The sequence below is a fragment of the Meles meles genome, chromosome 16, assembly GCF_922984935.1.
Source record: "Meles meles chromosome 16, mMelMel3.1 paternal haplotype, whole genome shotgun sequence".
NCBI classification, from domain to species: domain Eukaryota; kingdom Metazoa; phylum Chordata; class Mammalia; order Carnivora; family Mustelidae; genus Meles; species Meles meles.
Genome location: NC_060081.1, coordinates 18,019,477 through 18,041,069, shown reverse-complemented (window position 1 = coordinate 18,041,069; position 21,593 = coordinate 18,019,477). Strand labels below are relative to the sequence as shown.

Sequence of the window (21,593 nt, the reverse complement as noted above, 5' to 3'; positions counted from 1 at the left end):
AGTTTGAGCGTTTTACTTTTAGGTCTATGATCCATTTTGAGTTAATTTTCTTGAAGGGTGTAGGTTCTGTATCTATATTCAATTTATTGCATGCAGATGTCCAGTTGTTCCAGGATCATTTTCCTTGCTCCGTCTTACAGTCTTTGCTCCTGTGTCAAAGGTCAGCTGACTATGTTTATATGCGTTTGTTTCCGGGCTATATATTATGTTCCATTGATCTATATAGGTCATTTCTTTTGTCAGTACCACACTGTGTTGGTTATTACAGCTTCATGGTCAATCCTGAAGTGAAATAGTGTCAGTTCTCCAGGCCGGTTCCTCTGCTTCAATATTGTTCTGGCCGCTCTGGGTCTTTTACCTCTGTATATAAACCTTAGAATCAGGTTGTTGATGTCTACTGAATAATCTGCTAGGATTTTTATTGGGATTACATCGAATCTATAATTAAATTTAGGAGATGCTAAGTCTTCTTACCAATGAACACGGAGCATCTCTCCATTTGTTTAGACCTTTGATTTTGTTCATCAGCATATTTTGGTTTTCCTCATATAGATCTTGTACATATTTTGTTCAATTTATACCTAACTGTTTAATTTTAGGGGTGTTAACATAAATGGTATTTTGATTTTAATTTCAAATTTTATTTGTTCGTTGCTGGTATGTAAGAAATCAATTGACTTTGTGTGACAGCGTTACTACAGCCTTGCTATTATTAGTACCTGAGGTATTTTTTTAGATTATTTTAGATTTTCTATATAGATGATCATGTCACCAATGAACAAAGACAGTTTTCTTTCTTCCTTCCCAATCTATATACCTTTTATTTTATTTTCTCATCTGATTACATTAGCAAGGACTTCCAGTGTGATGTTGGAAAGGAGTGGTGAGAGGGGACATCCTTGAGTATTAGTGGAATAGTTTCAAGTTTCTCACTATTAAATATAATATTAGCTGTAGGATTTTTGTACATATGCATTATCAATTTGAGGAATTTCCCCTCTATTCTTGGGTTTCTTTTTTAAGATTTTATTTATTTTTGAGAGAGAAAGAGAGAGAGAGAGAGAGAGCACAAGCAGGAGGAGGGCCAGAGAGAGAAGCAGAATCCCTACTGAGCAGGGAGCCAGATGTGGGACTCAATCCCAGGACACAGGGATCATGAGCTGAGCCGAAGGCAGATGCTTAACTGACTGAGCCACCCAGGTGCCCTATTCCTAGTTGCTTGAGAGTGTCTTTTTTTTTTTTTTTTAAATCATGAATTGGTATTGGATTTTGTCAGATGCTTTTTCTGCATCTATTGATATGATCATGTGATTTTTTTCCTTTATTAGTTTGCTGATATGATGGATTTTATTAACTGATTTTTTAAATGTTGAATCAGGTTTACATATCCAGGATAAATCCCACTGGATCATGGTGCATAATTCTTTATACACATTGTTATATTCAGTTAGCTAATAGGTTTACATATCCAGGATAAATCCCACTGCATCATGGTGCATAATTCTTTATACACATTGTTATATTCAGTTAGCTAATATTTTGTTGATGATTTTTGCATCTGTGTTCATGAGAGATACTGGTCTTTAGTTTTCTTGTAATGTCCAATTTTGGTGTAAAAATAATGTTGGACTCCTAGAATGATTTTGCAGGTATTATCTCTGTTCTATCCTCTGAGATATTGTAGAGAATTGATAGCATTTTTCCTTAAATATTTGGTGGAATTCACCAGTTAACCCATCTGGGCCTGGTGTTTTCTGTTTAAGAAGATTATTAATTGTTAATTCCATTTCTTTAATAGATATTGGGCTTTATTATTTGAGTTTTGGCAGATTGCATCTTTAAAGGAATTGGTCCATTTCATAAACATTATCAAATTTGTAGGCATAGAATATTTCATAGAATTTCTTTATTATCCCACTTTTTGGCTGCTTATTGATTTTTTATTGCAATATACTTGACATACAGTATTGTGTTAATTTCAGGTATACAACTTAGTGATTCAACATTATGAAGTGTTCACCATGATAAATCTAGCTATCTTTCATTGCCCTTTTAAAATCCATGCAAAAGTGGTGCCTGGGTGGCTCAATCAATTAAGCGGCTGCCTCCGGCTCAGGACATGATCCCAGTGTCCTGGGATCCAGCCCCACATCGGGCTCCCTGCTCAGTGGAGAGCCTGCTTCTGCCTCTTCCTCTGCCTGCCGCTCTGCTTACTTGTGCTCTCTCTCTCTGTCAAATAAAAAAATAAATCTTTAAAATCCATACAAAAAATGCGGTGATGTTCCTTCTTTCATTTCTGATATTAGTAATCTGTGTTCCCCCCCTTAAGTAGCTTGGCTAGAGCCTTATCAATTTTGTTGATCATTTCAAAGACAATCTTTTGGTTTTGTTGATTTTCTGTATTGATTTTCTCTTTTCAAATTCATTGATATTTTTCCTTTTTCTTTCTTTTTTTTTTTTTTAAAGATTTTATTTATTTGACAGACAGAGATCACAGGTAGGCAGAGAGGCAGACAGAGAGAGAGGAACAGAAGCAAGCTCCCTGCTGAGCAGAGAGCCTGATTTGGGGCTTGATCCCAGGACCCCGGAATCATGACCTGAGCCGAAGGCAGAGGCTTTAACCCACTGAGCCACCCAGGCACCCCCACTGATATTTTTCTAATTCATATTATTTCTTTGCTTCTGATTACCTTGGATTTAATTCACTCAACTTTTTTTTAGTTTCTTAAGGTTTAAACTCAGGTAATTGGTATTAGATATTTCTTCTTTTCTAATATATGCATTTAGTACTATAAATTTCCCATTAGGCACTGCTTTTCCTGAATTCCACATATTTTGATAAGTTGTGTTTTCATTTCATTTAGTTGAAAATATTTGAAATTTCTGAAATTTCTTCTTTGACCCCTGTGTTATTTGAAAGTGTGTTTTTAAATCTCCACATTTTGGGATTTTCCAGTTATCTTTCTGTTATTGATTTCTAATTTAACTCTGCTGTGGTCTGAAAGCACACATTGTTTGAGCTCTATTTTATTTTTTTTATTTTTTTTAATTTTTTTTTTATAAAGATTTTTAATTTATTTATTTGACAGAGAGAGATCACAAGTAGGCAGAGAGGCAGGCAGAGAGAGTGAGAGGGAAGCAGGCTCCCTGCTGAGCAGAGAGCCCGATGCGGGACTCGATCCCAGGACCCTGAGATCATGACCTGAGCTGAAGGCAGCGGCTTAAACCACTGAGCCACCCAGGCGCCCCGAGCTCTATTTTAAATTTATTAAAGTATGCTTTATGGTCCTGAATGTGGTCTCTCTTAGTGAGTGTTCCGCATGAGTTGGAAAACCGTGTTATTCTGCCATTGTTTGTTGAAGTGGTCTGTAGATAGATGTCAGTTATATCCAGTTAATTGATGGTGTTGCTGAGCCCAGATAGGACCTTACTGATTTTCTCCCTGCTGGATCTGTCCATTTCTTACAGAGAGGAGTTGAAGTTTTCAGCTGTAATAATGGATTCTTTTCTCTTTTTAGTTTTATCAGTTTCCGCCTCAAGTAGTTTGACACTCTCTTGTTAGGCACATATACACTAAGACAAAGCTGTCCTTTAATTCGTGTATTTATACTATTTATATTTAATGCCATTTTTGATATGTTAGGGTTTAACCTGCCATTTAAATGTCTATTTTCTCTTTGTTCTGTTTTCTATTTCTCTGTTTTCTTTTTCTTGTCTTACTATAGACCACTTGAATTTTCTTAAAATTCCATCCATTTTGATCTGTCTTTAGTGTTTTTGACTATATCTCATTTTTCTACTTCATTCCACTTTCCAAACCATCCATTGAGTTTTTATTTTTGGCTATTATATTTTTTTATTCTTAAAATTTTCTTTTGGCTCCTTATACTTTCTATTTCTTTGCCAAGATTTTTTTTTCTCTTCAATTTAATTCCAGCACGTCCATATTTCTCTTTGGGACATTTTATCATGGCTCATTCAAAAGATTTATTAGCTAAGACTAACTCTGTCTATTAGTATCTACTGAGTGATCTTTTAAAAAATGTTATTTTATATAAAATCAATTACTTAACATACAGTGTATTGTTAGTTTCAGAGGTAGAGTTTAGTGATTCATCAGTTGCATATAACACCCAGTGCTCGTTACATCAAGTGCCCTCCTTAATGCCTGTCACCCAGTTACCCCATCCCCCTACCCACCACCCCTCCAGCAATCCTCAGTTTGTTTCCTATAGGTAAGAGTCTCTTATGGTTTGTCTCACTCTCTGATTTCATCTTATACTTTTTTCCTCCCTTTCCCTATGTTCATCTGTTCTGTTTCTTAAATTCCATATGTAAGTGAGATCATGTGATAATTGCCTTTCTCTGATTGACTTATTTCACTTAGCATAATACCCTCTAGTTCCATGCACATCATTGCAAATGGTAAGATTTCATTTTTTTGATGGCTGAGTAATATTTCATTGTATATATACACCACATCTTCTCTATTCATCTGTCAGTGGAACTCTGGGCTCTCTCCGTATTTTGGCTGTTGTGGACTTTGCTGCTATAGACACTGGGGTACAGGTGCCATTTCAAATCACTGCTTTAACCTTTGGATAAATATCTAGTGGTGCCATTGCTGGGTCTACTGAGTGATCTTTACTGAAGTTGAGATGTTCCTGGTTAATCAGTGTGGCCAGTCATTTTTTTTTTTCCAGTTAAAACCTGGAATTTGGGGGTATTGTGTTATGAAACTCTGAATCTTCTGTTTTGGTTGGCTTTTTGATACTGCTTCTGCTGGAGAAGGGCTGGGTACTGCCTCAATAAAAATCAGGTGGGAGTGGAATTCCATGTTCCCCACGTAGTATGTGTTAACATGGGGAGAGGCTGTGGTTCTTCTGGGCAGCAGTGAGAGTTCTGGCTTTCCACTATGCTTCCATTGATATCATCCTGGCCAGAAGGGGTAGGTTTGAATAATTACAGCTTCTTTCATTGCTTCCACTGACCTGGGGAGTATGCAAGGGGTGTTCTCTTTACTACTGGGTGTTTGTTTAGGTCTTGACTCTCCACGAAGCCTCCTCTGATAGCACCCTAGCTGGAAGGAATGTCTAATTTTCACCTAATAGGGGTGGAAGTCCAGGCTCCACACATGATCTCTCCTGTCACTGTGATTGGTCAACTCATTATCCTGGCAAAGATGAAGGTTCTGATTGCTTATTTGGCTTTTTCCAACACATCCTTTATCCTTTTATGTGTGTGTGTGTGTGTTTAAGGGGGAGTGTTTGGGGCACCTTGTTATTGCCTGCCAAGGATCAAAGTCTAGGCTCCATTCTTGGTCCTTGCTGATGAGAGTAGAGTTGGGAGCCAAAGTCTTACTCTGTGGTGTTTTATTGACATAGTAGTGCATATCTCCTAAAATTCCTTGCCTTACTAGACAGCCCCTCACCTTGTCCTTTAGATAAACTGTTGTTTTGGGGGCTCTTCTTTCTGTGATTGTTATCATTTCCAGGTTACTGGCTTTTCCATCTCCATGGACACCCACAGGATAGGGGTTGAATGGTACCACCTGGTGGCAATGAAAGTCTCATCTCCCTTTCTTCCCTGACACCACCAGAATGGGTGTTGGAGTGGTCCATGGAGTCTAGTGAAGGGGAATCTAGGCTCCTCACTCAGACTTGGTTGAAACCTTCTGTGGTGTTTGTCTGAATGTTTTCTGTCATGATGGACTGTCCCTTTGCTGGCACTTTGTCTAAATTGACCTCTGTTTGTTGCCATTTTCTGGTTATTAATCTCTAGTACTAAGTATAAGAAGAATGAAGCAAAAAGAAAACTCAGGGAACTCACCCCTGTGCCATTGCTTGGGCTCCAAACTCCCTAGCTAGTCTGCCTCTTCTATTTATCTTTCAGAATCTTCCTCTGTTTGTTTCATAGATAATCTCCAGGGATTTCAGTTGTGACTGAAGAAAGCAGAAGTTCACTGTATCTGACTATATACGGAAAGAACAGCTGACCAGATTTGCTAATGGATTTGGTGTGGGGTATGAGGGAAAGAGCAAAGTCAGTGGTGACCTTTTTTTGTCTTTACCAACTGGAGGGCTGCTGCTGCTGCTATTATTAGAGAAGCAGAAAGCTGAGGCAGAGCTGGTTGTTAAGAGGAAGCTTTGGTGGGTTTTAGACATGTCAAGTTGAGGCTGCACAGTGGAGATGTTTTGTAGGCTCCTGGATCACAGAATCTAGCGTTCAAGGTGGAGGCCTGGGCAGGCATTACATCTTTGGGAGTCATCGTGTGGAGATATATTTAAAGCTATGGGACAAGATGGGACCATTTGGGGAGTGAGGAGGTCAGCCCAAGGACTGAGGCCAAGGATCCTCCATGGTTAAGTTCTTCTCAGAGGAGAGAGTGATAAGTTTGGTCAAGTGATGCCAAGAGGCACAGTAAGGTATGGCACGTCGTCTGACCCTTGGGCTGAACATTCTCCGGCAGCAACTTTATTTCCCATTTCCCAAGCTGGGTTTTCTTTTTCGGAGACTCACAACTTATTTCCCTTTAAACATTTTTTGCACTCTTCTTTTTTTTCCCTTCTTCTTTCTGTAAATCATAATAAATGAATGATAAACACAAATATGGCTTGATAAATTCTACTGCTGGCTTGAGGAATTAGAAAGAGTGTATTTTTTAGTAGCTGGAGCCATAAATTTCTCAGGGATACCATAACAATGTCTTCAGAGCTATTTGTTTCTATCCTTATTTCTTTTTTCTGCTTATTTAAACCTACTAATCTATTAACAGATGTCTAAAAAGAAATATTTTATTTTATTTTACTTTATTTATTTTGGAGAGGGAGAGAAAGGTGGGAGGGGCAGAGGGAGATGAAGAGAGAGATTCTTAAGCTGGAACCATGTTGGGTGGATCCCAGTGCCGGGCGGGATCTCAGAATCCTGAGATCATGACCTGAGCAGAAATCAAGAGTCAGATTCTTAACTGACTGAGCCAAACAGGTGCCCCATTTTATTTATCTTATTAGAAATCACTGATATCACAACAGAATGGCTTTCTTCATTTCTTATTACAAGTTAAATAGATTGAGGGGAGCATAAGTGGAGCCCCTACTCTGTAGGTGCAGCCCACCTACTTGACATTACCTACGTCATACATGTCTACTCCCTTAGATCTGGGGACAGCATTATGAGGTAGGGTTTATTGCTGCCATTTCAAAGCCAAGGAAACGCAGAGTGTTCAGGTTTCTCAACCCAAAGATCAAGCTCTGCAGTGAGCTGACTTTGTTTGCACAATCACCTTCTTGATAACATTGTAGGGAAAATTATGTTTCAATATATAATTTAAAGCAAAATCCATTGGTTAATTAGAGAAGAATTGGTAAATCCTATCATTTCCCTTTTTAGTTTTGGTATGGTGAGTCAATGTCAGGTGTTCTTTTACTATTTATTACTCTTTACAAACAAGTTTAGGGGTATGGAAGTAAAATTAAAGTGACTTTTAAATGTAATTATTTAAACATAGATTGATCTTTAGAGTGCCTCCCCTAGTACACAAATTGATTATGTCAGGTCTGTGAGTGGCCAAGTCTATTCTTCACATTCAGAGAGCTTTGACTTAGTATCCTTAAGGGAAGTGATACATTTTATGGAAAGCAAAGTGTTTCCAGAGCAACAGCTGTTGTTATGCAATATGGAGGGTGTTTGCTGTAACAGTTTGCTATGTTGAGTAGCTAGAGAGGGAAGTTTTCCAAAGATGGATCCTGTCACTGCAAATAAATAAATAAAACCAAACCCCCACTAGATCATGTATAGAGTAGCTATGGGGATGCTATGTTTGATCTTTTCAATGATTTTCTGCTTAAAATGGGCAGTTTTGGGAAACTGGTCCTTTCAAGCAGAGACTTGGAAGTTCAGTCTGTTCATTATCAAAGGGAAATATTGACTATCTACTTGCTGGGACTCTAACCAGAAGAGCTGGAAGTGACTTCTGAGACCAGTGTCTATTTTTATCAAGAATCAAACAGAAAATTAGGGAGGCTGGTTAAGTGACTCTCTTCTAAGGAACACACAGCAAATAGTTGGTAGGTCAGTGAGAACACCAGGCTGCCAGTAGGCATTTCTGCCACATTCCTTCAGACTGGCTGCTCGAAGAGGCCAAGTCAGTGAAAGATGCCCAGGAGGGGTTATATACGGTAGTTGGTGAATGGCGACTTTGAACACCAAAGGTCACGTTTCCTGCTAAGTGGACAAAACACGACGATCAGTCTGTTCATGAACAAGCTATGTGTGAACGTTTGTTCTGGAGTAAAATGAGGCATTGCCCTGCTGGAGATGCCAGCCGTGTCCCAGCCATCTCGTCTGTCCCCATGCGACTCCCATTTTCACTGGCTGTCCTAGCACTCCCTGCACGCGTGGTTCCCAGCCCAGACGACGCGGGTCCTTCTCCTCAGCTGGCTATGTATTTTTCCAAGGGACAGGCCACTACTTGCCAGCAAATCCCTTTCATCCCAGCAGCTTGTGATTACCCTCATCTCAATACCTTTATTTTCTTACTAGAAACTTTGTTGCTTCATTTCTTTTTTTTTTCCAGTATTTAAATTTATTTTTTCAGCATAACAGTATTCATTGTTTTTGCACAACACCCAGTGCTCCATGCAATACGTGCCCTCCCTATTACCCACCACCTGTTCCCCCAACCTCCCACCCCCGACCCTTCAAAACCCTCTGGTTGTTTTTCAGCTTCATTTCTTTTTTATTCTAATTCTTCCATGAGGTTTCCTTGTCCATTTCATTTTCCCCACAGGGCAGGGTGGTTTCCATGAAGTATCATGAGATTTTTTTTTTGGTGGCTTTATCATAGTATTTTATTCCTTCAGGAAAAACGAAACAGAATGAAACAGAACAGGAAAACACAAATTTCTGTAAGAAAGAAAAGGGAGTGTTTTTCTCTTTTTATCTTGGTCTGTCTTTCTCACTGAAAACACTTTCCCCCACAAACCAGACTGCAAATCTCCTGCCAGTGGTTGGCTTATTGATAGATAGAAGCTTCATGTAGACAAACAGCCTATTTTTATTTAAGTTAATTGGTGATTTTTCTTATCATTTATAGGGAAAGTTTCATGTAACATGGGCTAAAAATCTTCCATTGGAAAATGATTGTATCTTACATGGACCATTGTGATCTGCCTCTTACTTTCTTTCTTTAACATTTCCCCTGCCACCAAAGCTTCTCTCTGTGCCTTGGCACTAAGCTCCTTGCACCCTGCTTTCTTCCTTTGTATCCTTTGTGCTTTCTGCTGCCTCCATTTCCTGCATTCCTATTCTCCCTTCTAAGAGTCACCTCCTCCAGGAAGCCTTCCATCATATGCCAAGATTGGGTTAAGTAACCTTACTTCAATACCTTGGTATATTCTTATGTAATATGCCATTGAGTTCTCTCTTTACTTGACATAGCCAATAGCCATCTGATTGTGTAACTCTCTCCTATTAGACTGCTAGATAACATATATTTTACTTTTATTTATGTCATATCACCATTAAGCGCTTACCTAGCACAGTGCCTGATACAAGGGAGATTTTTTCAATCAGTATCTAAGTGTAGGTAGATGAAAGAGTGGAATTAATATAATTGTTAATCATTTCTTTTGTTGGGTGTTTTATGATAAAAATAGAGGGAACATATCAAGTAATTTCATTTCTATGAGATTCCTACAGTAACTTTTTGATGCAGAAATAGTAGAAACTACTCTTGAGTCACATCTCTAAGGAAAAGTTTTGGACATATAATTGCAGTATGATAAAAGACCATACAATCCCCTGGAGACATGTGTTTTCTAGGATGTTAGCAATTTGTAGATGCAAATCATCTGACTTGGGAATCCTAGAACACTTGCAACTAAGTAAGCAAGTGTTGGCAATAACTATTTTCTATTATCTGTACAAAAGCTTTGGGCAAGCAGGTTCAGATTTAATGTTACAAAAAGTATATGAATACAGTGGCCCTAAAAATGTTCTTTTCATGCCTTAATATAAAGTATAATAAGGCTTCTCAGGTACAAATCAGATTTTTTTTTAAAAGGGACTTAGACAAGGAGGAAATGCATCTCTTTTCTGACAGTTTTAGAGTCCAGTGGGAAAGCTGACATGACTCCCTGATACTCTTGATTCATTTTGTACTGGGTATTCAGGAGCATGGAAAGGGCAGTTACATAGTCCTCAGTACCCTTAGCTCCCAGGTGTTAATGTCTCATTACTTGGTCCTTCAGATTTTCTCTTCCAAGTACCTAAAGTAAAGATTTAGGTAATGAAATCTCCCCAGTCATTGTGGTAATGAGGCCGAGATCATGGACTCCTTTCTGTTTTGAATGAGTTTGCTTCATTCTGTCCTGTGGCCAAATATTCCACCAGCCTTGGCTGCATAACTTGAAATTTCAGTGGGTGCTGGGTGATAAATTACTGACAATTCTCTCATTCCTATTTTTATTGACCATCTATTACACTCAGGCATGAAGTTTCCCCTATGGTTAGAATGATGAGCAAGACTGAGTCTTTGCCCTGAAGGCACTCACAGTCAAAAAGTGGAGGTGGTTATGTAAAAGGAGCAGGACAGCCCAGAGTGCACTGAATCTCAAGACTGGCATGTGTCAAGAACACAGACTGAGGAGCAGGCCAGGCGCTCTGCTCATTATTTCCCTGTGTTAATTCTTTGAGTCCTCTTATAATACCATAAGATAGGTATCATTATTATCGCATGCTGGGGAAGGAAATGAAGGCACAGAGAGGCTAAGTAACTTGCTCAAGGTCACACAACTGGGATGGGGTATTGCACCTCTTGAGTCTAGCTATACTCCTCGTGGTTCTACGCTCTCCTGCCTTTTGGTGGAGATGAGGAGGTAACCCTCGATGTCCCTTCAAGGAGGGAAGGAGCTTGACTAGACCTTAAGTACATGTAGGAAGCCTGATTCATTCTAGTGAGGGGAAACAGTATTGCAAAAGCCTAGAGGCATAACAGCATTTCCCACCAGGAAACTTTGTTAAAATTTCAGCATTTCTGGAGGATCAGGTAAGAGGAGCCAGACTGGGAGGGATTTGAGCCTGGAAGACTGTGATGCAGCCGTGGCAGTTTATTTGAGAAACACACACACACATATATAACCATAATGAACACAGAATCTAATGATGTCTGAGACTGAACTCAGACAGCCCTGAGTTCAAATCTTGACCTTGTCATTTACTGGCTGTTTAATTTTTGGAACTGTCTTTAGCTTCTCCAGCCTTATGGGTAAACTACAGAGTAGGGATGAAACCGTGGACAGGCTGAGCCACGGCATGGCATACAGCCCCTGTGCAGTCAAGTTGGCAGCTCCAGAGAGACCTGAGAGTCCTGTGGTCCTCAACCTGGCTGTACATTCCTTCCTCCCAGGGGGTTTTAAAAAATACAATCCTGTGTGCCCACCCTGAGAGAGTCTCACCTAAATGGACGGGGTTGGAATCCCGACTTGGGTATGACATTAAAATCCTCCAGGCGGCTCTGATGCTCAGGCAGGGATGCAGGCTGCCCGTCTAGGCCCTCTGAGGCAGCAGGGGTCAGAGGAAGACCTCAGAGCTGGAGGTGAATCTGGTCCCCTGTATTAGGATCTGAGTGTCTTTGTACACAATACCCCTATAGGGAAGGAAAACACTTTATTCTACCTCCTTAGGTTCAGTGACTGTAACCCTGCAAATTAGACTATAAAAAGAGAAGAAGATGAGAAAAGGTTCACCTTTTCTCCTTCTCTATGAAGGAGACCTTCATAGAAAAATGAAGAGCCAGAGAAGCAGAGAGGCCTGGAGCTTATATGCCTTTTTAATAAAGGACGACGGATGTGGTGATGTGACAAGACAGAGGAGAAAGGGTTTTGGGCTCGCCATGGCAAACAGAAAGTGACTAGGAAATAGACAGGGGGAGTAGAGGGCAATAAGGGTACTTGGGTATATTTGTTCGCAGACCTACCCTGGTGCTGACTTGCTGTCTGCTTCGTGGCCATCAGACTCCCCCGGTAAGAGTGGACTTGTGGCAGTCCCCATTTCTCAAAAGTTTCTGCTTTTAGTCAGAAAAGGAAGGTTCCCCACAGGTTTCTTTCCGCATTCACTGATTCTCATTGGCTTCCAGCTCAAAATAATCTTACCCAAAGTGGCATATTTTGGGGTGACACATTCTGATCCCCTTCACCTCACTTCTGAGTGCCTTCAGTTCCTTGCTCCTGTGACCTTGAGCATACCGGCTGCACCTGCAATCAAGCTGCACTGTTCTAGTACGCCTGTTGCCCACGGCCACCACCCCTTCTGCTTCTAGTACTGCAAAGTCCAGCAGCCTCCCGCCCACCCGCTACGATCGTTAGGAGGAGAGACAAGATAATGACCATGGATGCACTCTCAAGCCTGGAAAGCTCTTGAAACTATGTGAAAAAACCCATGTTTCTCCCGCTGCAGGGACTTTGCCAAGGTCACAGCCAGCACGGGAGGTGAGGCCTCTGCCCCACCGACCTAAGACACTCCTTCTTCCCCTTCACTGCCTCTGTTTGCAGTAGGGAGGTAAATAAATTCCATCAGGCCTTTCAATGTTCTTTTTGTTCTGAAAAAAAAAAAAAAAAAAAAAAAAAAAACAAATCAATGGACCATGGAGAGCACGTGACTTGGCTTGGCACGTCCACAGTTGCGGAGCTCAGACGCGGACACGCTGTACAGCCTGTCCTTCTGCTTTGGTGAAGGCATGACTGTATTTTTAGACCTGCCCAACGCTGCCAAGACAAGTAGTGTACGGAGATGCAGGACAGGCTTGCTGGCCTGTGTAACAGAAGCGTCTTGCCTAAAGCTACGGCAACATATGCTGGAGGTTCTCATTTGCTGCTGAGGATGGTGGAGGGGGGGTGGCGTGTTTTGTTTTGGCTTCTCATAAAACATTTTATAGCACTTCGCACTGTGTGCTCGAGGATGTGTCGAAACATAGGATTAGCTTTATGAACTAGCTTTGTGAGGTGTCTGAGGCAAGATAGCAAGTTTTGAAAAATGAATAACACTTAAGTTTATCTTTAAACTGCAAATACAATATTTACATTTTTATATACACAATAAAATAATTTATCAAAACACTACGAATTTGGAATTGTGATCATTCGGGTTGAATTTTTCCCTCTATACTCCATACGGAAGGTTGGTTGTATACATTATAATATTACAAAATCAAGAGGAGATTTGTTAATATCTTAAGAGAACAAACTGTTCTGGCATACAAATGAAAACAGGCTTTATTTCTTGCTGGTTTCTCACCTCCTGTAACAACAGCTTATCACTAAAGCTGATTTCATCTCTATCCTGACGTCCCAGCTTTAGGCCCCAGTTGGAGTAACCACCTGACCAGTTTCCCATGTTCTGTTCTTTTTCCTACCAGTTTATTCTCTGGACAGCGGCAGGAGTGGCATTCAGATACAAATGTGGCTATAATCGCTGATAACTGACCTTCAGGGGCTCCCTAGGACCAGTGTGATAAGGACCAACACTTTCTGAGTGGTACATGAGACTGTGACTGCCTTCCTGTCCCTCGTTTCTTGGCGCCTTTGTCCCCAGGGGAGGCAGCTGCAGGGAGCTGTTCTTATTTCCGAATGTATGGGAAACTCCGACTGGATTGACCTTCCTCCTGCCTTCTGCCATTTCAACTATAATCAGAACTGTAGGGCTTTGCTCATGACCGTTCAACCCTGAAATAGTGGCTTCTCAGGGCAGTTGTCCATCCAGCTCCGGGCTATGCTGTGCATGCCTTTGCTGGGGCACCTGTCACCCAGTCTTAAACTGACTTGTTTTTCCCTCCCTGGATTGAACTTGTGAGGACAAGGATTATGTCTTACTCCAGTGGTCTTTGGTGCCTAGACAGCCGTGGAAGTATGTTTTCTAAGTTAAGAAGCGTGTGGTTGTCAACCACGCACTTATTCACCAAGCAAGCCTGGCAGGGTCTCTCTTTGCGATCCCTTGGGAGACACTGGCTTGAATTGCTGGATGGGGTGAATCGCTGGGAATAGAACATCTTATGAAATAATCCAGAGTTAAAAACTTCAGGGTGCTTCTAAGCATCATCAAAATTAATGAGTTTTAGGGCACATTTATTACATTCTTCGTGGAAAAAGAGATACTGTAGGGTTTTATTTTTCTAACCTTGTAGATGAAATTCAAAGCAGATGCCAGTTCTGCCATTAGTTTCTGATTTGAGATCTGTGGTAATCTGCACACATGCAAAAATGTGCACACACACACACACACACTCATACCTATGCACAATATTGATGTACACAATTAGTAAGTAGTCTGCTTTATTCGTGACCTTCATTGTCCTAGTGTTTGGGGTGATTTTTACTTTTCTTCCTTGAAGGATGCTTAATACATATCTCCTGACACTTCCTAATTATGTCACTTTGGAATTTGATCTTTTAGGTATATCCAAGGTATGAACTCCTTTTGATGTATGTTTCAGTCTGAAATTTGAATTTGTAGTGCAGCTAATATTCTTTATGTTAGGTGCTTTTTATGAGTGAAACGCATTGTGAACAGTTTTCCATTCCATATATGCTCTTATTTAACAAACTAGACAATCGGTAATGACTTGATTGTGTCTTTTCTTCATGAAAAAGCATAAGGATTGTCCTCAAATGAAATTAGAAAAATACTGTATGTTAGTGAAAGTATAAAAATATGAAGGGACATACACGGGATATACTGAAAGGACATTTCAGGATACCCAGGGCTGATGATTTTTAATCTAGATCCACAAGGATGAAGTTACCAAGTAAATTGGTAGTGAAAGTTAATACTGTAAGGGTAAAAGCTTAATCTATTTAGGAAAATAAACTGGATACTCTAAAAAAAGCCTTTCTACAACATCTGTTGTTAGAGTAATTACTACTTATCCTCATTACAACACCCGAGCAAGGAGCCCTTTGTTAGGTCAATTCACCAATTTATTTAGAATCAACAGAACTTCATTGCTTTGAAAGTAGTCGTTAATTCTGGCCTTTTGCAGATTCAGATGATGCTTTCTTTTAATTAATCCGAATTGTGATTATATAGATTACATGTAAATCTATTTACATTGTAAATCTTGCTTCATGTTCTGGTAGGAATTAATAGAAATCCAATATTGTTTAAGTTAATTGAATCGTACTTAGTGGTACAAATGGATTTTTAGGGTTTTTTTCACTTGGCACAGTCCAAAGGTTGCAAAGACAAATCTTCACAGTTTTTATAGCTCCTATAAGGAATAAGAAAATGAATGAAGTATTCTCTGAGATACAGTCATGATCTGGGGGTCTTAAATAATACAAACCACTAACCAAATACAAACATCCTCCCTGCCAAAGTTCCAAAGCTGTAGGTATATTAGAACTGAAAGCTTGTCCCAATCCTAGATCCATGAGATTAGTAGATACCTTTTATGTGTCAACTACGTAGCTGACAAGGACATTTTATTACAAAGTGGGTAAAAATTAATAATAGTAATAGCAAATGTATGTGAATACTCACTGCTTGTAGCTCCTTTCCTTGTATTTTCTCAATTCTTTCTATAAGCTTATGTGAAGGATATTGTTTTCCATCTTAGAAAACTATGGTCTGTGAAAGTCACACAATTAGTGGAAAGACCCCAGTATCATTTTTGACTCCGAAAGCACATAGACTTCCTTCATTTTATGTCAAAGATTCTCTGATTGCCACAGTTTTACTTCAGACAGTGAAAGAACTCTACCCAATTTCACAAGACAATTCTGAATTACGAGTGAACATTTTAGATCTGGAATCAACGTGCGCCACACTAGCCAACTAGGTAATATAATTAGCTAGGGAACAGGAAGTTCCAAAAAATTCTGAAATAAGCTTGAAGTTACACACTTTTGAATGCTGAAGCACAAGGAGAAAACTAAAGCCCACAGTGACTGCAGTAAGGAGCCTCTCTTGGAAGCGATTTCTGTGTGGTCACGACTCTCAGGCACAAGAGTCTTGCCTGAAATGCAGATCTGTTGCTCCGCCTCCTCTGAGGACTCAGAATCAAAATCAAATCAGGCTATTTTGTTAGAGCAAAGGACAGGACGGGAACTGGCAGCTGTCAGGAACAGCAGCAGCTCTGAAGAGCGTCTGTCCACATCCCTGGTTTGCTCTCTTTCTCTCTCTCCCTCCACAGGTGCTTCTCTCCTTTCAGTCCCGCTGCTTTTCTCCTGGAGAGGCATGTCCTGCTGCTTCTGTCCTCTCTGTGGTCCGCTTCATAATGCCTGCCCTTTTGCTTGCATATGGCTCTTCTAGACCCAGCAGCGACCAGTGCTTCCTTTTTTTTTTTTTTTTTTAGGATTTTATTTATTTCTTTGACAGAGACAGATCAGAAGTAGGCAGAGAGAGGAGGAAGCAGGCTCCCCGCTGAGCAGAGAGCCCGATGCGGGGCTCGATTCCAAGACCCTGAAATCATGACCTGAGCTGAAAGCAGAGGCTTTAACCCACTGAGCCACCCAGGCACCCCCCAGTGCTTCCTTTTAACTTCAGCCTTGATTAGTAGACCACCTCATGTTTTCAGTTTTCCCATTCTCCAGGGATCACAAGGATTAGCCCAACTCATCTTTACAAAACGTAGGTCGTAAGACATGGTTCAGAGGTCACCGTGTTTGAGCTGCCTTTGTGTTAGGTGTCTGACCCCATTTGTTTGTATTTTGGGTATTTAGGAGTAGAGTCCCATGTTCTAATTCAGGGCCAATGCCTTCTTAGAAGTTAGTGGACAAGGAAACGTCCCATGGAAGACAGTATGTCAAACCCAACTTCTCTTCTGCAGTGTGCTGGAATCTAAAGGGATTTCCAAAAGTTGATGGTACATAAAAGCAGCATGCAAAGCTCTCTGAGGAAAGTAATTCCCCATTACTGAACACAGTAATAGAACCTGCTGTGTGGTGTTCATGCAATTTAAATAGTAGTGTAAATAAAAGCAACCACAAAATAAATGCTATTCATCGATTTCTTATTTTATGTCACACACTTCACATACAGTATTCACGATTCTCCCCAAACTCTAAAGGATGGGTGGAAACATCTGCGCTTTACAGAAGAGATAGACGTTCAGGAAGCTTAAGTGACTGGTCCAAGGTAACATCACATGTAAGTGGTAAATACTGAGGTCACCCTGATTTTAAAACCTTCATGTCTTTACTGTATTGTGCTGACGATATATTTTTGTATTTCAACAGTCGAGAATACTTTAAAGAAATGAAGATGAGAAAAATACTAGGTCACATTTATGCAGATACTCACCTTTGCTGTTTTTCTTCCTTTATTCCTCAAGTTTCAAGTGAACCCTGGTGTCCTTTCTTTCAACCTAAAGAAATTCCTTCTCCTATGTCCTTAGAGGACAGGTCTGCTTAGATAAACTCTGTCCTCTTCCTTGAGAAATGGCTTTTTTTCATCTTCATCCCTGGAAGATATTTTCATTAGAAGGAGAATTTGAGGTTGATAATTCTTTTCTTTTTTAGCCTTAAAGATGTTGTTCTACTCTCTCCTGGCCTCCATCATATCTGATGAGAAAATGTGGTCCTTGGATTGTTGTCCCCTGTATTCAATCTGTCTTCCCCCCTACCCACCTGTGATGACTTTTAAAACTTTTTCTTTATCTATGGTTTTCAATAATTTTATTGTTATGTGTCTGGGATTATTTATTTTTTTCTTCAGTGTTTGTTCTTTGGAGTTTGTTGAGTTTCTTGTATCTATAAATTTATCTTTCACCAAATCTGGGAATTTTTCAGGCATTATTTCTATGAATGTTCGTTCTGCACCAATATGGTCTGCCTCTGCCTTAGGGACTCCAATGGCACAAATGTGACATCTTTTGATTTTATCTCTCAAGTCACTGAGACTCTAGCCATTTTTAAAAAGATTTTGTTTATTTATTTGAGAGATAGAGAATGAGAGAGAGAGAGAGTGCATGAGCAAGGGGAGAGGCAGAGGGAGAAGCAGACTCCCCCTGAGCAGAGAGCCCAATGTGGGACTTGATCCCAGGACCCTGGGATCATGACCTGAGGTGAAGGGAGATGCTTAACTGACTGAGCCACCCAGGCACCCCTGACTCTAGTGATTTTTATTTCAATTTCTTTTCTTTCTGCTCAGACTAGATAATTTCTTTTTAAAAAATTTTTAAATTTTTTTTAATTTATTAATTTGACAGAAAGAGATCACAAGTAGGCAGAGAGGCAGGCAGAGAGAGAGAGGAGGAAGCAGGCTCCCTGCTGAGCAGAGAGCCCAATGTGGGACTTGATCCCAGGACCCTGGGATCATGACCCAAGCCAAAGGCAGAGGCTTTAGCCCAGTGAGCCACTGAGACACCCCAAGATTAGATAATTTCTACTGCTCACTCCTCAAGTTCACTTGCTCTTTCTCATCTCCATTCTGCTCTTGAGCTCATTTCATGGATTCTAAGCTTCAGATATTATATTTTTCACTGAGATTTAGTTCTTTTTTTATAGACTCTATTTCTTTTAAGAATTCCTCTCTTTCATTTCAAGAGTGTCCACCTTAGTTCATAGAAAATGGTTCTAGTAGTTGCTTTAAAATCTATGTGATAATTCACACATTTGAACCGTCTTTGGGTTGGCATCTGCTGATTGCTCATTCCTTTGAGAATTGGTCAGATTTGGTTGTTAGTATTTGGATTATAGCCTGGGCATTTTGAATTTTTTATCGTTAGACCTTGCACACTGTGAAACTTCTCTGGAGAATGTTGGAGAATATTTGTTTGTTGTTTGAACAAGCAATCTACTTGCATGATATGTCCTTTGCTTTTGTGGTGGTCGTGTCAAAGTCAGTTAAGTTTTCAAAGCCTTTGAGATGCTGTTTGGGTCTGCTGGAGCATATATATCACTCAGGGCTTGCTCTGGTTCGTGGGTGATATTGTACTATAATTCAGTTCTCAAAGTCTTCATTGTACTTCTTTGGGCGTTTTTGGTGCATGTACAACTTGAAGGTGAGCTCAGCACGTGTGTGGGTTCAAACACAGGATTAGAGATTCTCTTCTCTGGTTCTCTCTCCATCTGTGGGGTTCCATATTCTCGGGCTCCCAGGATCCACTTTTCTAGTTTTTTCTCGCTGGAAAGATGTTTCTCTGAGTTGGCCTCCTGGGCCATGGCCTACTTTCATGCAGTTGTACCATAGTGCAAAGCAGTGAAAGAAGAGGAAAACCCATAGCAGTGGTTCCTTCGCTCTTTGCAAACTGGGTGTCCTTTCTTCATCTTCTTCTTCTTCTTCTTCTTTTTTTTTTTTTTTAAAGATTTATTTATTTACTTATTTATTTTTATTTGAGACAGATAGAGAATGTGAGTGGGCAGGAGAGGTAGAGGAAGAGAATCTTCAAGCAGATTCCGGGCTAAACACAGAGCCTAATGCAGGGGGGAGCTGGATATGGGGCTTCATCCCAGGACCCATGAGATATGACCTGAGCCAAAACCAGGAGTTGGTCACTCAATCCACTGAACCTCCCAGGCACACCATTTTTCTGCTTCTTGTAGCCAGAAGGTTGAATCATCATTTGGGATCTTAGGTGTCCATGTCTCCCCTGGGGTAGCAGTACAGATCTTCTTTTGAGGCCTCGAGGCAGGACTGGTTGAATAAAAAGAGAAAATTCAACACGGGGACTTTCCCCATACTCTGGCTTATAGGGAGCCCTTTTCCTGCTGATCTAGCCAGAATGATCTTAACTCCGGATTTTTTTGTTTTTGTTTTTGTTTTTTTGTTTTGCTGTTTGCACCTTTTATAAAGTTCCCAATTTGGCTTGCTTTCAGGACATATCAGGAAGGAGAAAAAAAGGATAAACTCAGAAAACTCTTTGTAGCCAATTTTATCTTTTCTTAAGTTTTGACTTCTCTCCTTAAGCCACTTGCTGTTTACTTTCCTGACTCCTCAGATAGCTGTTTGCCAAGTGTGTCTACATTTAAGTTGTGGTCAGGGGAGCCACAGAATAGGCTCCTTACTGTGGACCGCCTCTTAATCATGTTTTCACCCCTAGTACTTGCCACAGAACCTACCACATGATAGACAATTAAGTAATTGAAGGGAATATAAGCGTAAAATGTGAGACTCACCAATGTGAAGGAAATCTTTGTGTGTGTATGTGAAATAAAATGTAAAAAGTGAAGCTTGCCAATTCTCCAGTAAATTCTGGTATGACCCGGACAGAACGTGTTTGGCTCACTGTCTACCACTCTTCCCACGCTCAAAGATGTTCAGTACTTCCTCTCTGCTTGGCACCCTGCGGAGCCTGAATGCAGCCAAAGAATATTCCTAGCACCCCAAACCCGCAAACCACTGGCAAGTAAAAAACATGGATGTGAGATACAAGCCTGTCTTTCACTCCTGTTTTTCACATGTGTCCACACACAATTTCCAGCTTTTGTTTCCAATTTAAATGCAGGGTCTTCTCCCCCCAAATTTCCATCTTCCTATACTCTTCACTCTAAGATTCTAGCTGATGGGCACAGTTTTTCCCTTACCAGGTGGGCTTGTGGAAGAAAGTCATTTATTTTGCTTTCTTATACAAAGTTCTATGTTTTCATTAAAAAATGTAATTTGACTAATGTGTTTTATGGAGCTTTCCCTCATTTATACCAAAAAGAACTTATGTTAGTGTTTTAGGCCTTGGGAAATGATGAATTTGTTTAATAGATCAGTAATTATCCCACTCAAAAATGATCATTAGAATTCCTCTTTATTTGATTACTATGTATCACCAAACCCACAATCCATTTATCACCAGCTGCATCCATTAATCCAGCTTTGCTGGTCCATGCATAAGAGACTACTCTAACTTTTCATTTTGAGCCTTTCTAAGAAAAATATTGCTAGAAAGTAGTATGCCTTAAATATATCCAACTTAAAATCTCAGTCTGGGGGCGCCTGGGTGGCTCATTGGGTTAAAGCCTCTGCCTTCAGCTCAGGTCATGATCTCAGGGTCCTGGGATCAAGCCCCGCATCGTGCTCTCTGCTCGGCAGGGAGCCTGCTTCTTCCTCTCTCTCTGCCTGCCTCTCTGCCTACTTGTGATCTCTCTCTCTGTCAAATAAATAAATAAAAATTTTTTAAAAAATTTAAAAAAATAAAATCTCAGTCTATACAAACTTTTAATTTTGGTTTTGTTTGCCATTTTTCTTACTGAAGACTATTTTCCAGTAGAGTCACAGTCTGAATAGAAGTATACTTTTTTGTTAGGGGATTGGGGGTGATTCTTGGTTTCTAGGAGGTGACAGCAGTAGTAAGAAGTGATGTTTGTACATGTGGATGACTTTTCATGTCTTTGTACGTTTGGGATGAAACACCCTAACACTAGGTACTTACTCAAGGGAACGCTTTCCAGAACTTTAGAACATTCCCACTTCTAAAGTGGAAACAAGGTCAGGAAAATGAGCTCTGAGAGTGTACTGAGCATGTGTGCGGTGCTAATACCGAACACGAGTTAGCTGAAGGTTGACACCACTGAGTACAAAGTTGTCTAGTGAGATTTCCTTTGGATCGCATTCAGGACCCGTGCGTTGGGATTCTGCCTCGATGTGCTGGGACTGAAATCAGAACA

General features: G+C 40.3%; 1 protein-coding gene across 2 annotated transcripts in view; it reads left to right on the top strand.

Annotated features, from left to right (window-relative positions):
• The window catches only part of TMEM182 (transmembrane protein 182), a 93,195-nt gene that overhangs the window by 48,151 nt on the left and 23,451 nt on the right, over positions 1-21,593 (top strand). Inside the window, exon 1 of one of the 2 annotated variants that reach the window (XM_045980401.1) lies at positions 6,141-6,425. The exons of the other annotated variant lie outside the window; for it this stretch is intronic. The gene's annotated coding sequence lies outside the window, so the exon portion shown is untranslated. Of the gene's footprint in view, positions 1-6,140; positions 6,426-21,593 lie in introns of those variants that run through there. 2 annotated transcript variants of the gene reach the window in all.